Source organism: Lithobates pipiens, unplaced genomic scaffold (genome assembly GCF_037356315.1).
Source record: "Lithobates pipiens isolate NorthernLeopardFrog02 unplaced genomic scaffold, aLitPip1_a1.2 Scaffold_19, whole genome shotgun sequence".
In the NCBI taxonomy this organism is placed as follows: Eukaryota; Metazoa; Chordata; class Amphibia; order Anura; family Ranidae; genus Lithobates; species Lithobates pipiens.
The window spans coordinates 598,498,292-598,515,414 of NW_027507764.1; positions in this window are offsets into that span (position 1 = coordinate 598,498,292).

A 17,123-nucleotide genomic window follows, 5' to 3' on the forward strand; every position below is an offset into this window, starting at 1 on the left:
GTGATGGTCTGATCTCGGTATCTGTGGAGCGATGGTCTGATCTCGGTATCTGTGGGGTGATGGTCTGATCTCGGTATCTGTGGGGTGATGGTCTGATCTCGGTATCTGTGGAGGGATGGTCTGATCTCGGTATCTGTGGAGGGATGGTCTGATCTCGGTATCTGTGGAGGGATGGTCTGATCTCTGTATCTGCGGAAGGATGGTCTGATCTTGGTATCTGTGGAGGGATGGTCGGATCTCGGGATCTGTGGAGTGATGGTCTGATCTCGGTATCTGTGGAGGGATGGTCTGATCTCGGTATCTGTAGAGGGATGGTCTGATCTCGGTATCTGTGGAGGGATGGTCTGATCTCGGTATCTGTGGGGTGATGGTCTGATCTCGGTATCTGTGGGGTGATGGTCTGATCTCGGTATCTGTGGAGTGATGGTCTGATCTCGGTATCTGTGGGGCGATGGTCTGATCTCGGTATCTGTGGGGTGATGGTCTGATCTCGGTATCTGTGGGGCGATGGTCTGATCTCGGTATCTGTGGGGTGATGGTCTGATCTCGGTATCTGTGGAGGGATGGTCTGATCTCGGTATCTGTGGAGGGATGGTCTGATCTCGGTATCTGTGGAGGGATGGTCTGATCTCTGTATCTGCGGAAGGATGGTCTGATCTTGGTATCTGTGGAGGGATGGTCGGATCTCGGGATCTGTGGAGTGATGGTCTGATCTCGGTATCTGTGGAGGGATGGTCTGATCTCGGTATCTGTAGAGGGATGGTCTGATCTCGGTATCTGTGGAGGGATGGTCTGATCTCGGTATCTGTGGGGTGATGGTCTGATCTCGGTATCTGTGGGGTGATGGTCTGATCTCGGTATCTGTGGAGTGATGGTCTGATCTCGGTATCTGTAGAGTGATGGTCTGATCTCGGTATCTGTGGAGTGATGGTCTGATCTCGGTATCTGCGGGGTGATGGTCTGATCTCGGTATCTGTGGAGGGATGGTCTGATCTCGGTATCTGTGGAAGGATGGTCTGATCTCGGTATCTGAGGAGCGATGGTCTGATCTCGGTATCTGCGGGGTGATGGTCTGATCTCGGTATCTGCGGGGTGATGGTCCGATCTTAGTATCTGTGGAGGGATGGTCTGATCTCGGTATCTGTGGACTGATGGTCGGATCTCGGGATCTGTGGGGCGATGGTCTGATCTCGGTATCTGTGGGGTGATGGTCTGATCTCGGGATCTGTGGGGCGATGGTCTGATCTCGGTATCTGTGGGGCGATGGTCTGATCTCGGTATCTGTGGAGTGATGGTCTGATCTCGGTATCTGTGGAGGGATGGTCTGATCTCGGTATCTGTGGAGGGATGGTCTGATCTCGGTATCTGTGGAGGGATGGTCTGATCTCTGTATCTGCGGAAGGATGGTCTGATCTTGGTATCTGTGGAGGGATGGTCGGATCTCGGGATCTGTGGAGTGATGGTCTGATCTCGGTATCTGTGGAGGGATGGTCTGATCTCGGTATCTGTGGAGGGATGGTCTGATCTCGGTATCTGTGGAGGGATGGTCTGATCTCGGTATCTGTGAGGCGATGGTGTGATCTCGGTATCTGTGGGGATATGGTCTGATCTCGGTATCTGCGGGACGATGGTCTGATCTCGGTATCTGTGGAGGGATGGTCTGATCTCGGTATCTGTGGAGGGATGGTCTGATCTCGGTATCTGTGGAGGGATGGTCTGATCTCTGTATCTGCGGAAGGATGGTCTGATCTTGGTATCTGTGGAGGGATGGTCGGAACTCGGGATCTGTGGAGTGATGGTCTGATCTCGGTATCTGTGGAGGGATGGTCTGATCTCGGTATCTGTAGAGGGATGGTCTGATCTCGGTATCTGTGGAGGGATGGTCTGATCTCGGTATCTGTGGGGTGATGGTCTGATCTCGGTATCTGTGGAGTGATGGTCTGATCTCGGTATCTGTAGAGTGATGGTCTGATCTCGGTATCTGTGGAGTGATGGTCTGATCTCGGTATCTGCGGGGTGATGGTCTGATCTCGGTATCTGTGGAGGGATGGTCTGATCTCGGTATCTGTGGAAGGATGGTCTGATCTCGGTATCTGAGGAGCGATGGTCTGATCTCGGTATCTGCGGGGTGATGGTCTGATCTCGGTATCTGCGGGGTGATGGTCCGATCTTAGTATCTGTGGAGGGATGGTCTGATCTCGGTATCTGTGGACTGATGGTCGGATCTCGGGATCTGTGGGGCGATGGTCTGATCTCGGTATCTGTGGGGTGATGGTCTGATCTCGGGATCTGTGGGGCGATGGTCTGATCTCGGTATCTGTGGGGCGATGGTCTGATCTCGGTATCTGTGGAGTGATGGTCTGATCTCGGTATCTGTGGAGGGATGGTCTGATCTCGGTATCTGTGGAGGGATGGTCTGATCTCGGTATCTGTGGAGGGATGGTCTGATCTCGGTATCTGTGGAAGGATGGTGTGATCTCGGTATCTGTGGAAGGATGGTGTGATCTCGGTATCTGTGGAGGGATGGTGTGATCTCGGTATCTGTGGAAGGATGGTGTGATCTCGGTATCTATGGAGGGATGGTCTGATCTCGGTATCTATGGAGGGATGGTCTGATCTCGGTATCTGTGGAGGGATGGTCTGATCTCGGTATCTGTGGAGGGATGGTCTGATCTCGGTATCTGTGGAGGGATGGTCTGATCTCGGTATCTGTGGAGGGATGGTCTGATCTCCCACACTCCGATTGAGTGCTTCCTAAATCTGAATATTGATATCAGATATTCCAACCGCTCACAAGCACAAAACAAGACTTGACTTGCTTAGCGGCTCAACATGGACTGATTTATTAGAACCAAAATGACAAGTATTTATAATACAGTAGAAGACTAAAACCGAACCTAATTAGCATGAGCTAATTATCTAATCATTGACCCAGACTAGTTGTCTGAGAGATAGGAATTTTCAGGGTAAGACTTTACGTCTCCTAGCTCACTGATTGGCTATTCAATACACATTACCATAAACATAAACACAGGGTTAATTAGCACAACAATGTGTGGAATATTCCTACAAGCCAGACTAGACCCATCTACACAACAGACAGGTGTCTGGAGTTGATGACATTCACATCTAACAGTTTGTGTCCCAACAGTGTGATTCAGTCTATTGCTAATATGGAAAATACATATCCAGAGTCTGTGTGTCTTGGGGGGGGACACGGATCTGAATCCGAGTAACACCTCAGGGGTCCCCAGACATACAGCTCACAAAGAGCGCCCCCCCCCCAAATGCCAGGACCCATAATCACAAGGCAAGTGGCTCACATTCAGTCCCCTCCAACAGACTCTGTCCCGGCTAGGTCTGTCACACTCGGTATCTGTGGAGGGATGGTCTGATCTCGGTATCTGTGGGGTGATGGTCTGATCTCGGTATCTGTGGAGGGATGGTCTGATCTCGGGATCTGTGGGGCGATGGTCTGATCTCGGTATCTGTGGAGGGATGGTCTGATCTCGGTATCTGTGGAGGGATGGTCGGATCTCGGGATCTGTGGGGCGATGGTCTGATCTCGGTATCTGTGGGGTGATGGTCTGATCTCGGTATCTGTAGAGGGATGGTCTGATCTCGGTATCTGTGGAGGGATGGTCGGATCTCGGGATCTGTGGGGCGATGGTCTGATCTCGGTATCTGTGGAGGGATGGTCTGATCTCGGTATCTGTGGGGTGATGGTCTGATCTCGGTATCTGTGGAGGGATGGTCTGATCTCGGGATCTGTGGGGCGATGGTCTGATCTCGGTATCTGTGGAGGGATGGTCTGATCTCGGTATCTGTGGAGGGATGGTCGGATCTCGGGATCTGTGGGGCGATGGTCTGATCTCGGTATCTGTGGGGTGATGGTCTGATCTCGGTATCTGTAGAGGGATGGTCTGATCTCGGTATCTGTGGAGGGATGGTCGGATCTCGGGATCTGTGGGGCGATGGTCTGATCTCGGTATCTGTGGGGTGATGGTCTGATCTCGGTATCTGTGGGGTGATGGTCTGATCTCGGTATCTGTGGAGGGATGGTCGGATCTCGGGATCTGTGGAGGGATGGTCGGATGTCAGTATTTGTGGGGTGATGGTCTGATCTCGGTATCTGTGGAGAGATGGTCCGATCTCGGTATCTGTGGAGCAATGGTGTGATCTCAGTATCTGTGGGGCGATGGTCTGATCTCGGTATCTGTGGGGTGATGGTCTGATCTCGGTATCTGTGGAGGGATGGTCTGATCTCGGTATCTGTGGAGTGATGGTCTGATCTCGGTATCTGTGGAGGGATGGTCTGATCTCGGTATCTGTGGACGGATGGTCGGATCTCGGGATCTGTGGGGCGATGGTCTGATCTCGGTATCTATGGGGCGATGGTCTGATCTCGGTATCTGTGGAGTGATGGTCTGATCTCGGTATCTGTGGAGGGATGGTCTGATCTCGGTATCTGTGGAGTGATGGTCTGATCTCGGTATCTGCGGAAGGATGGTCTGATCTCGGTATCTGAGGAGCGATGGTCTGATCTCGGTATCTGCGGGGTGATAGTCTGATCTCGGTATCTGAGGAGCGATGGTCTGATCTCGGTATCTGCGGGGTGATAGTCTGATCTCGGTATCTGCGGGGTGATGATCCGATCTTAGTATCTGTGGAGGGATGGTCTGATCTCAGTATCTGTGGAGGGATGGTCTGATCTCGGTATCTGCGGGGTGATGGTCTGATCTCGGTATCTGAGGAGCGATGGTCTGATCTCGGTATCTGCGGGGTGATGGTCTGATCTCGGTATCTGCGGGGTGATGGTCCGATCTTAGTATCTGTGGAGGGATGGTCTAATCTCGGTATCTGTGGAGGGATGGTCTGATCTCGGTATCTGTGGGCGATGGTCTGATCTCGGTATCTGTGGAGCGATGGTCTGATCTCGGTATCTGTGGAGTGATGGTCTGATCTCGGTATCTGTGGAGGGATGGTCGGATCTCGGGATCTGTGGAGTGATGGTCTGATCTCGGTATCTGTGGAGTGATGGTCTGATCTCGGTATCTGTGGAGTGATGGTCTGATCTCGGTATCTGCGGGGTGATGGTCTGATCTCGGTATCTGCGGGGTGATGGTCTGATCTCGGTATCTGTGGAGGGATAGTCTGATCTCGGTATCTGCGGAAGGATGGTCTGATCTCGGTATCTGCGGAAGGATGGTCTGATCTCGGTATCTGTGGACTGATGGTCGGATCTCGGGATCTGTGGGGCGATGGTCTGATCTCGGTATCTGTGGGGCGATGGTCTGATCTCGGTATCTGTGGAGTGATGGTCTGATCTCGGTATCTGTGGAGGGATGGTCTGATCTCGGTATCTGTGGAGTGATGGTCTGATCTCGGTATCTGTGGAGGGATGGTCTGATCTCGGTATCTGCGGGGTGATGGTCTGATCTCGGTATCTGTGGACTGATGGTCTGATCTCGGTATCTGTGGGGCGATGGTCTGATCTCGGTATCTGTGGAGTGATGGTCTGATCTCGGTATCTGTGGAGTGATGGTCTGATCTCGGTATCTGCGGGGTGATGGTCTGATCTCGGGATCTGTGGAGTGATGGTCTGATCTCGGTATCTGTGGGGCGATGGTCTGATCTCGGTATCTGCGGGGCGATGGTCTGATCTCGGTATCTGTAGAGGGATGGTCTGATCTCGGTATCTGTGGAGGGATGGTCGGATCTCGGGATCTGTGGGGCGATGGTCTGATCTCGGTATCTGTGGGGTGATGGTCTGATCTCGGGATCTGTGGGGTGATGGTCTGATCTCGGTATCTGTGGGGTGATGGTCGGATCTCGGGATCTGTGGGGCGATGGTGTGATCTCTGTATCTGTGGAGAGATGGTCCGATCTCGGTATCTGTGGAGCAATGGTGTGATCTCAGTATCTGTGGGGCGATGGTCTGATCTCGGTATCTGTGGGGTGATGGTCTGATCTCGGTATCTGTGGAGGGATGGTCTGATCTCGGTATCTGTGGAGTGATGGTCTGATCTCGGTATCTGTGGAGGGATGGTCTGATCTCGGTATCTGTGGACGGATGGTCGGATCTCGGGATCTGTGGGGCGATGGTCTGATCTCGGTATCTATGGGGCGATGGTCTGATCTCGGTATCTGTGGAGTGATGGTCTGATCTCGGTATCTGTGGAGGGATGGTCTGATCTCGGTATCTGTGGAGTGATGGTCTGATCTCGGTATCTGCGGAAGGATGGTCTGATCTCGGTATCTGAGGAGCGATGGTCTGATCTCGGTATCTGCGGGGTGATAGTCTGATCTCGGTATCTGAGGAGCGATGGTCTGATCTCGGTATCTGCGGGGTGATAGTCTGATCTCGGTATCTGCGGGGTGATGATCCGATCTTAGTATCTGTGGAGGGATGGTCTGATCTCAGTATCTGTGGAGGGATGGTCTGATCTCGGTATCTGCGGGGTGATGGTCTGATCTCGGTATCTGAGGAGCGATGGTCTGATCTCGGTATCTGCGGGGTGATGGTCTGATCTCGGTATCTGCGGGGTGATGGTCCGATCTTAGTATCTGTGGAGGGATGGTCTAATCTCGGTATCTGTGGAGGGATGGTCTGATCTCGGTATCTGTGGGCGATGGTCTGATCTCGGTATCTGTGGAGCGATGGTCTGATCTCGGTATCTGTGGAGTGATGGTCTGATCTCGGTATCTGTGGAGGGATGGTCGGATCTCGGGATCTGTGGAGTGATGGTCTGATCTCGGTATCTGTGGAGTGATGGTCTGATCTCGGTATCTGTGGAGTGATGGTCTGATCTCGGTATCTGCGGGGTGATGGTCTGATCTCGGTATCTGCGGGGTGATGGTCTGATCTCGGTATCTGTGGAGGGATGGTCTGATCTCGGTATCTGTGGGGCGATGGTCTGATCTCGGTATCTGTGGAAGGATGGTCTGATCTCGGTATCTGTGGAGGGATGGTCTGATCTCGGGATCTGTGGGGCGATGGTCTGATCTCGGTATCTGTGGAGGGATGGTCTGATCTCGGTATCTGTGGAGGGATGGTCGGATCTCGGGATCTGTGGGGCGATGGTCTGATCTCGGTATCTGTGGGGTGATGGTCTGATCTCGGTATCTGTAGAGGGATGGTCTGATCTCGGTATCTGTGGAGGGATGGTCGGATCTCGGGATCTGTGGGGCGATGGTCTGATCTCGGTATCTGTGGGGTGATGGTCTGATCTCGGGATCTGTGGGGTGATGGTCTGATCTCGGTATCTGTAGAGGGATGGTCTGATCTCGGTATCTGTGGAGGGATGGTCGGATCTCGGGATCTGTGGGGCGATGGTCTGATCTCGGTATCTGTGGGGTGATGGTCTGATCTCGGGATCTGTGGGGTGATGGTCTGATCTCGGTATCTGTGGAGGGATGGTCGGATCTCGGGATCTGTGGAGGGATGGTCGGATGTCAGTATCTGTGGGGTGATGGTCTGATCTCGGTATCTGTGGGGCGATGGTGTGATCTCGGTATCTGTGGAGAGATGGTCCGATCTCGGTATCTGTGGAGCAATGGTGTGATCTCAGTATCTGTGGGGCGATGGTCTGATCTCGGTATCTGTGGGGTGATGGTCTGATCTCGGTATCTGTGGAGGGATGGTCTGATCTCGGTATCTGTGGAGTGATGGTCTGATCTCGGTATCTGTGGAGGGATGGTCTGATCTCGGTATCTGTGGACGGATGGTCGGATCTCGGGATCTGTGGGGCGATGGTCTGATCTCGGTATCTATGGGGCGATGGTCTGATCTCGGTATCTGTGGAGTGATGGTCTGATCTCGGTATCTGTGGAGGGATGGTCTGATCTCGGTATCTGTGGAGTGATGGTCTGATCTCGGTATCTGCGGAAGGATGGTCTGATCTCGGTATCTGAGGAGCGATGGTCTGATCTCGGTATCTGCGGGGTGATAGTCTGATCTCGGTATCTGAGGAGCGATGGTCTGATCTCGGTATCTGCGGGGTGATAGTCTGATCTCGGTATCTGCGGGGTGATGATCCGATCTTAGTATCTGTGGAGGGATGGTCTGATCTCAGTATCTGTGGAGGGATGGTCTTATCTCGGTATCTGCGGGGTGATGGTCTGATCTCGGTATCTGAGGAGCGATGGTCTGATCTCGGTATCTGCGGGGTGATGGTCTGATCTCGGTATCTGCGGGGTGATGGTCCGATCTTAGTATCTGTGGAGGGATGGTCTAATCTCGGTATCTGTGGAGGGATGGTCTGATCTCGGTATCTGTGGGCGATGGTCTGATCTCGGTATCTGTGGAGCGATGGTCTGATCTCGGTATCTGTGGAGTGATGGTCTGATCTCGGTATCTGTGGAGGGATGGTCGGATCTCGGGATCTGTGGAGTGATGGTCTGATCTCGGTATCTGTGGAGTGATGGTCTGATCTCGGTATCTGTGGAGTGATGGTCTGATCTCGGTATCTGCGGGGTGATGGTCTGATCTCGGTATCTGCGGGGTGATGGTCTGATCTCGGTATCTGTGGAGGGATAGTCTGATCTCGGTATCTGCGGAAGGATGGTCTGATCTCGGTATCTGCGGAAGGATGGTCTGATCTCGGTATCTGTGGACTGATGGTCGGATCTCGGGATCTGTGGGGCGATGGTCTGATCTCGGTATCTGTGGGGCGATGGTCTGATCTCGGTATCTGTGGAGTGATGGTCTGATCTCGGTATCTGTGGAGGGATGGTCTGATCTCGGTATCTGTGGAGTGATGGTCTGATCTCGGTATCTGTGGAGGGATGGTCTGATCTCGGTATCTGCGGGGTGATGGTCTGATCTCGGTATCTGTGGACTGATGGTCTGATCTCGGTATCTGTGGGGCGATGGTCTGATCTCGGTATCTGTGGAGTGATGGTCTGATCTCGGTATCTGTGGAGTGATGGTCTGATCTCGGTATCTGCGGGGTGATGGTCTGATCTCGGGATCTGTGGAGTGATGGTCTGATCTCGGTATCTGTGGGGCGATGGTCTGATCTCGGTATCTGCGGGGCGATGGTCTGATCTCGGTATCTGTAGAGGGATGGTCTGATCTCGGTATCTGTGGAGGGATGGTCGGATCTCGGGATCTGTGGGGCGATGGTCTGATCTCGGTATCTGTGGGGTGATGGTCTGATCTCGGGATCTGTGGGGTGATGGTCTGATCTCGGTATCTGTGGAGGGATGGTCGGATCTCGGGATCTGTGGAGGGATGGTCGGATGTCAGTATCTGTGGGGTGATGGTCTGATCTCGGTATCTGTGGAGCAATGGTGTGATCTCAGTATCTGTGGGGCGATGGTCTGATCTCGGTATCTGTGGGGTGATGGTCTGATCTCGGTATCTGTGGAGGGATGGTCTGATCTCGGTATCTGTGGAGTGATGGTCTGATCTCGGTATCTGTGGAGGGATGGTCTGATCTCGGTATCTGTGGACGGATGGTCGGATCTCGGGATCTGTGGGGCGATGGTCTGATCTCGGTATCTATGGGGCGATGGTCTGATCTCGGTATCTGTGGAGTGATGGTCTGATCTCGGTATCTGTGGAGGGATGGTCTGATCTCGGTATCTGTGGAGTGATGGTCTGATCTCGGTATCTGCGGAAGGATGGTCTGATCTCGGTATCTGAGGAGCGATGGTCTGATCTCGGTATCTGCGGGGTGATAGTCTGATCTCGGTATCTGAGGAGCGATGGTCTGATCTCGGTATCTGCGGGGTGATAGTCTGATCTCGGTATCTGCGGGGTGATGATCCGATCTTAGTATCTGTGGAGGGATGGTCTGATCTCAGTATCTGTGGAGGGATGGTCTGATCTCGGTATCTGCGGGGTGATGGTCTGATCTCGGTATCTGAGGAGCGATGGTCTGATCTCGGTATCTGCGGGGTGATGGTCTGATCTCGGTATCTGCGGGGTGATGGTCCGATCTTAGTATCTGTGGAGGGATGGTCTAATCTCGGTATCTGTGGAGGGATGGTCTGATCTCGGTATCTGTGGGCGATGGTCTGATCTCGGTATCTGTGGAGCGATGGTCTGATCTCGGTATCTGTGGAGTGATGGTCTGATCTCGGTATCTGTGGAGGGATGGTCGGATCTCGGGATCTGTGGAGTGATGGTCTGATCTCGGTATCTGTGGAGTGATGGTCTGATCTCGGTATCTGTGGAGTGATGGTCTGATCTCGGTATCTGCGGGGTGATGGTCTGATCTCGGTATCTGCGGGGTGATGGTCTGATCTCGGTATCTGTGGAGGGATGGTCTGATCTCGGTATCTGTGGGGCGATGGTCTGATCTCGGTATCTGTGGAAGGATGGTCTGATCTCGGTATCTGTGGAGGGATGGTCTGATCTCGGGATCTGTGGGGCGATGGTCTGATCTCGGTATCTGTGGAGGGATGGTCTGATCTCGGTATCTGTGGAGGGATGGTCGGATCTCGGGATCTGTGGGGCGATGGTCTGATCTCGGTATCTGTGGGGTGATGGTCTGATCTCGGTATCTGTAGAGGGATGGTCTGATCTCGGTATCTGTGGAGGGATGGTCGGATCTCGGGATCTGTGGGGCGATGGTCTGATCTCGGGATCTGTGGGGTGATGGTCTGATCTCGGTATCTGTGGAGGGATGGTCGGATCTCGGGATCTGTGGAGGGATGGTCGGATGTCAGTATCTGTGGGGTGATGGTCTGATCTCGGTATCTGTGGGGCGATGGTGTGATCTCGGTATCTGTGGAGAGATGGTCCGATCTCGGTATCTGTGGAGCAATGGTGTGATCTCAGTATCTGTGGGGCGATGGTCTGATCTCGGTATCTGTGGGGTGATGGTCTGATCTCGGTATCTGTGGAGGGATGGTCTGATCTCGGTATCTGTGGAGTGATGGTCTGATCTCGGTATCTGTGGAGGGATGGTCTGATCTCGGTATCTGTGGACGGATGGTCGGATCTCGGGATCTGTGGGGCGATGGTCTGATCTCGGTATCTATGGGGCGATGGTCTGATCTCGGTATCTGTGGAGTGATGGTCTGATCTCGGTATCTGTGGAGGGATGGTCTGATCTCGGTATCTGTGGAGTGATGGTCTGATCTCGGTATCTGCGGAAGGATGGTCTGATCTCGGTATCTGAGGAGCGATGGTCTGATCTCGGTATCTGCGGGGTGATAGTCTGATCTCGGTATCTGAGGAGCGATGGTCTGATCTCGGTATCTGCGGGGTGATAGTCTGATCTCGGTATCTGCGGGGTGATGATCCGATCTTAGTATCTGTGGAGGGATGGTCTGATCTCAGTATCTGTGGAGGGATGGTCTGATCTCGGTATCTGCGGGGTGATGGTCTGATCTCGGTATCTGAGGAGCGATGGTCTGATCTCGGTATCTGCGGGGTGATGGTCTGATCTCGGTATCTGCGGGGTGATGGTCCGATCTTAGTATCTGTGGAGGGATGGTCTAATCTCGGTATCTGTGGAGGGATGGTCTGATCTCGGTATCTGTGGGCGATGGTCTGATCTCGGTATCTGTGGAGCGATGGTCTGATCTCGGTATCTGTGGAGTGATGGTCTGATCTCGGTATCTGCGGGGTGATGGTCTGATCTCGGTATCTGCGGGGTGATGGTCTGATCTCGGTATCTGTGGAGGGATAGTCTGCTCTCGGTATCTGCGGAAGGATGGTCTGATCTCGGTATCTGCGGAAGGATGGTCTGATCTCGGTATCTGTGGACTGATGGTCGGATCTCGGGATCTGTGGGGCGATGGTCTGATCTCGGTATCTGTGGGGCGATGGTCTGATCTCGGTATCTGTGGAGTGATGGTCTGATCTCGGTATCTGTGGAGGGATGGTCTGATCTCGGTATCTGTGGAGTGATGGTCTGATCTCGGTATCTGTGGAGGGATGGTCTGATCTCGGTATCTGCGGGGTGATGGTCTGATCTCGGTATCTGTGGACTGATGGTCTGATCTCGGTATCTGTGGGGCGATGGTCTGATCTCGGTATCTGTGGAGTGATGGTCTGATCTCGGTATCTGTGGAGTGATGGTCTGATCTCGGTATCTGCGGGGTGATGGTCTGATCTCGGGATCTGTGGGGCGATGGTCTGATCTCGGTATCTGCGGGGCGATGGTCTGATCTCGGTATCTGTAGAGGGATGGTCTGATCTCGGTATCTGTGGAGGGATGGTCGGATCTCGGGATCTGTGGGGCGATGGTCTGATCTCGGTATCTGTGGGGTGATGGTCTGATCTCGGTATCTGTGGAGGGATGGTCGGATCTCGGGATCTGTGGGGCGATGGTGTGATCTCTGTATCTGTGGAGAGATGGTCCGATCTCGGTATCTGTGGAGCAATGGTGTGATCTCAGTATCTGTGGGGCGATGGTCTGATCTCGGTATCTGTGGGGTGATGGTCTGATCTCGGTATCTGTGGGGCGATGGTGTGATCTCTGTATCTGTGGAGAGATGGTCCGATCTCGGTATCTGTGGAGCAATGGTGTGATCTCAGTATCTGTGGGGCGATGGTCTGATCTCGGTATCTGTGGGGTGATGGTCTGATCTCGGTATCTGTGGAGGGATGGTCTGATCTCGGTATCTGTGGAGTGATGGTCTGATCTCGGTATCTGTGGAGGGATGGTCTGATCTCGGTATCTGTGGACGGATGGTCGGATCTCGGGATCTGTGGGGCGATGGTCTGATCTCGGTATCTATGGGGCGATGGTCTGATCTCGGTATCTGTGGAGTGATGGTCTGATCTCGGTATCTGTGGAGGGATGGTCTGATCTCGGTATCTGTGGAGTGATGGTCTGATCTCGGTATCTGCGGAAGGATGGTCTGATCTCGGTATCTGAGGAGCGATGGTCTGATCTCGGTATCTGCGGGGTGATAGTCTGATCTCGGTATCTGAGGAGCGATGGTCTGATCTCGGTATCTGCGGGGTGATAGTCTGATCTCGGTATCTGCGGGGTGATGATCCGATCTTAGTATCTGTGGAGGGATGGTCTGATCTCAGTATCTGTGGAGGGATGGTCTGATCTCGGTATCTGCGGGGTGATGGTCTGATCTCGGTATCTGAGGAGCGATGGTCTGATCTCGGTATCTGCGGGGTGATGGTCTGATCTCGGTATCTGCGGGGTGATGGTCCGATCTTAGTATCTGTGGAGGGATGGTCTAATCTCGGTATCTGTGGAGGGATGGTCTGATCTCGGTATCTGTGGGCGATGGTCTGATCTCGGTATCTGTGGAGCGATGGTCTGATCTCGGTATCTGTGGAGTGATGGTCTGATCTCGGTATCTGTGGAGGGATGGTCGGATCTCGGGATCTGTGGAGTGATGGTCTGATCTCGGTATCTGTGGAGTGATGGTCTGATCTCGGTATCTGTGGAGTGATGGTCTGATCTCGGTATCTGCGGGGTGATGGTCTGATCTCGGTATCTGCGGGGTGATGGTCTGATCTCGGTATCTGTGGAGGGATAGTCTGATCTCGGTATCTGCGGAAGGATGGTCTGATCTCGGTATCTGCGGAAGAATGGTCTGATCTCGGTATCTGTGGACTGATGGTCGGATCTCGGGATCTGTGGGGCGATGGTCTGATCTCGGTATCTGTGGGGCGATGGTCTGATCTCGGTATCTGTGGAGTGATGGTCTGATCTCGGTATCTGTGGAGGGATGGTCTGATCTCGGTATCTGTGGAGTGATGGTCTGATCTCGGTATCTGTGGAGGGATGGTCTGATCTCGGTATCTGCGGGGTGATGGTCTGATCTCGGTATCTGTGGACTGATGGTCTGATCTCGGTATCTGTGGGGCGATGGTCTGATCTCGGTATCTGTGGAGTGATGGTCTGATCTCGGTATCTGTGGAGTGATGGTCTGATCTCGGTATCTGCGGGGTGATGGTCTGATCTCGGTATCTGTGGAGGGATGGTCTGATCTCGGTATCTGTGGACTGATGGTCGGATCTCGGGATCTGTGGGGCGATGGTCTGATCTCGGTATCTGTGGGGCGATGGTCTGATCTCGGTATCTGTGGAGGGATGGTCTGATCTCGGTATCTGTGGAGTGATGGTCTGATCTCGGTATCTGTAGAGTGATGGTCTGATCTCGGTATCTGTGGAGTGATGGTCTGATCTCGGTATCTGCGGGGTGATGGTCTGATCTCGGTATCTGTGGAGGGATGGTCTGATCTCGGTATCTGTGGAAGGATGGTCTGATCTCGGTATCTGAGGAGCGATGGTCTGATCCCCGTATCTGCGGGGTGATGGTCCGATCTTAGTATCTGTGGAGGGATGGTCTGATCTCAGTATCTGTAGAGGGATGGTCTGATCTCGGTATCTGTGGGCGATGGTCTGATCTCGGTATCTGTGGAGCGATGGTCTGATCTCGGTATCTGTGGAGTGATGGTCTGATCTCGGTATCTGCGGGGTGATAGTCTGATCTTGGTATCTGTGGAGGGATGGTCTGATCTCAGTATCTGTAGAGGGATGGTCTGATCTCGGTATCTGCGGGGCGATGGTGTGATCTCGGTATCTGTGGAGGGATGGTCTGATCTCGGTATCTGTGGAGGGATGGTCTGATCTTGGTATCTGTGGAGTTATGGTCTGATCTCGGTATCTGTGGAGGGATGGTGTGATCTCGGTATCTGTGGAGGGATGGCCTGATCTCAGTATCTGTGGAGGGATGGTCTGATCTTGGTATCTGTGGAGCAATAGTCTGATCTCGGTATCTGTGGAGGGATGGTCTGATCTCGGTATCTGTGGAGGGATGGTCTGATCTCGGTATCTGTGGAGCGATGGTCTGATCTCGGTATCTGTGGAGGGATGGTCTGATCTCGGTATCTGTGGAGCGATGGTCTGATCTCGGTATCTGTGGAGCGATGGTCTGATCTCGGTATCTGTGGAGTTATGGTCTGATCTCGGTATCTGTGGAGGGATGGTCTGATCTCGGTATCTGTAGAGGGATGGTCTGATCTCGGTATCTGTGGAGGGATGGTCTGATCTCGGTATCTGTAGAGGGATGGTCTGATCTCGGTATCTGTGGAGGGATGGTCTGATCTCGGTATCTGTGGAAGGATGGTCTGATCTCTGTATCTGCGGAGCGATGGTCTGATCTCGGTATCTGTGGGCCGATGGTCTGATCTCGGTATCTGTGGGGATATGGTCTGATCTCGGTATCTGCGGGACGATGGTCTGATCTCGGTATCTGTGGAGGGATGGTCTGTTCTCGGTATCTGTGGAGGGATGTTCTGATCTCGGTATCTGTGGAAGGATGGTGTGATCTCGGTATCTGTGGGGGATGGTCTGATCTCGGTATCTGTGGATTGATGGTCTGATCTCGGTATCTGTGGGGATATGGTCTGATCTCGGTATCTGCGGGACGATGGTCTGATCTCGGTATCTGTGGAGGGATGGTCTGTTCTCGGTATCTGTGGAGGGATGTTCTGATCTCGGTATCTGTGGAAGGATGGTGTGATCTCGGTATCTGTGGGGGATGGTCTGATCTCGGTATCTGCGGGACGATGGTCTGATCTCGGTATCTGTGGGGATATGGTCTGATCTCGGTATCTGTGGAGGGATGGTCTGATCTTGGTATCTGTGGAGGGATGGTCTGATCTCGGTATCTGTGGAGGGATGGTCTGATCTCGGTATCTGTGGAGGGATGGTCTGATCTCGGTATCTGTGGAGGGATGGTCTGATCTCGGTATCTGTGGAGGGATGGTCTGATCTCGGTATCTGTGGAGGGATGGTCTGATCTCGGTATCTGTGGAGGGATGGTCTGATCTCGGTATCTGTGGAGGGATGGTATGATCTGGGTATCTGTGGAGGGATGGTCTGATCTCGGTATCTGTGGAGGGATGGTCTGATCTCGGTATCTGTGGAGGGATGGTCTGATCTCGGTATCTGTGGAGGGATGGTATGATCTCGGTATCTGTGGAGGGATGGTCTGATCTCGATATCTGTGGAGGGATGGTCTGATCTCAGTATCTGTGGAGCAATAGTCTGATCTCGGTATCTGTGGAGGGATGGTCTGATCTTGGTATCTGTGGAGGGATGGTCTGATCTCGGTATCTGTGGAGTGATGGTCTGATCTCGATATCTGTGGGGTGATGGTCTGATCTCAGTATCTGTGGAGGGATGGTCTGATCTCGGTATCTGTGGAGTGATGGTCTGATCTCGGTATCTGTGGAGCGATGGTCTGATCTCGGTATCTGTGGAGGGATGGTCTGATCTCGGTATCTGTGGAGGGATGGTCTGATCTCAGTATCTATGGAGGGATGGTCTGATCTCAGTATCTGTGGAGGGATAGTCTGATCTCGGTATCTGTGGAGGGATGGTCTGATCTCGGTATCTGTGGGGTGATGGTCTGATCTCGGTATCTGTGGGGTGATGGTCTGATCTCGGTATCTGTGGAGTGATGGTCTGATCTTGGTATTTCTGGAGGGATGGTCTGATCTTGGTATCTGTGGAGTTATGGTCTGATCTCGGTATCTGTGGAGGGATGGTGTGATCTCGGTATCTGTGGAGGGATGGTCTGATCTCGGTATCTGTGGAGTGATGGTCTGATCTCGGTATCTGTAGAGGGATAGTCTGATCTCGGTATCTGTGGAGGGATGGTGTGATCTCGGTATCTGCGGAGCGATGGTCTGATCTCGGTATCTGTGGGCCGATGGTCTGATCTCGGTATCTGTGGAGGGATAGTCTGAGCTCGGTATCTGTGGATTGATGGTCTGATCTCGGTATCTGTGGGGATATGGTCTGATCTCGGTATCTGTGGAGTGATGGTCTGATCTCGGTATCTGCGGGGTGATGGTCTGATCTCGGTATCTGCGGGGTGATGGTCTGATCTCGGTATCTGTGGAGGGATAGTCTGATCTCGGTATCTGCGGAAGGATGGTCTGATCTCGGTATCTGCGGAAGGATGGTCTGATCTCGGTATCTGTGGACTGATGGTCGGATCTCGGGATCTGTGGGGCGATGGTCTGATCTCGGTATCTGTGGAGGGATGGTCTGATCTCGGTATCTGTGGAGGGATGGTGTGATCTCGGTATCTGTGGGGCGATGGTCTGATCTCGGTATCTGTGGAGGGATGGTCTGATCTCGGTATCTGTGGAGTGATGGTCTGATCTCGGTATCTGTGGAG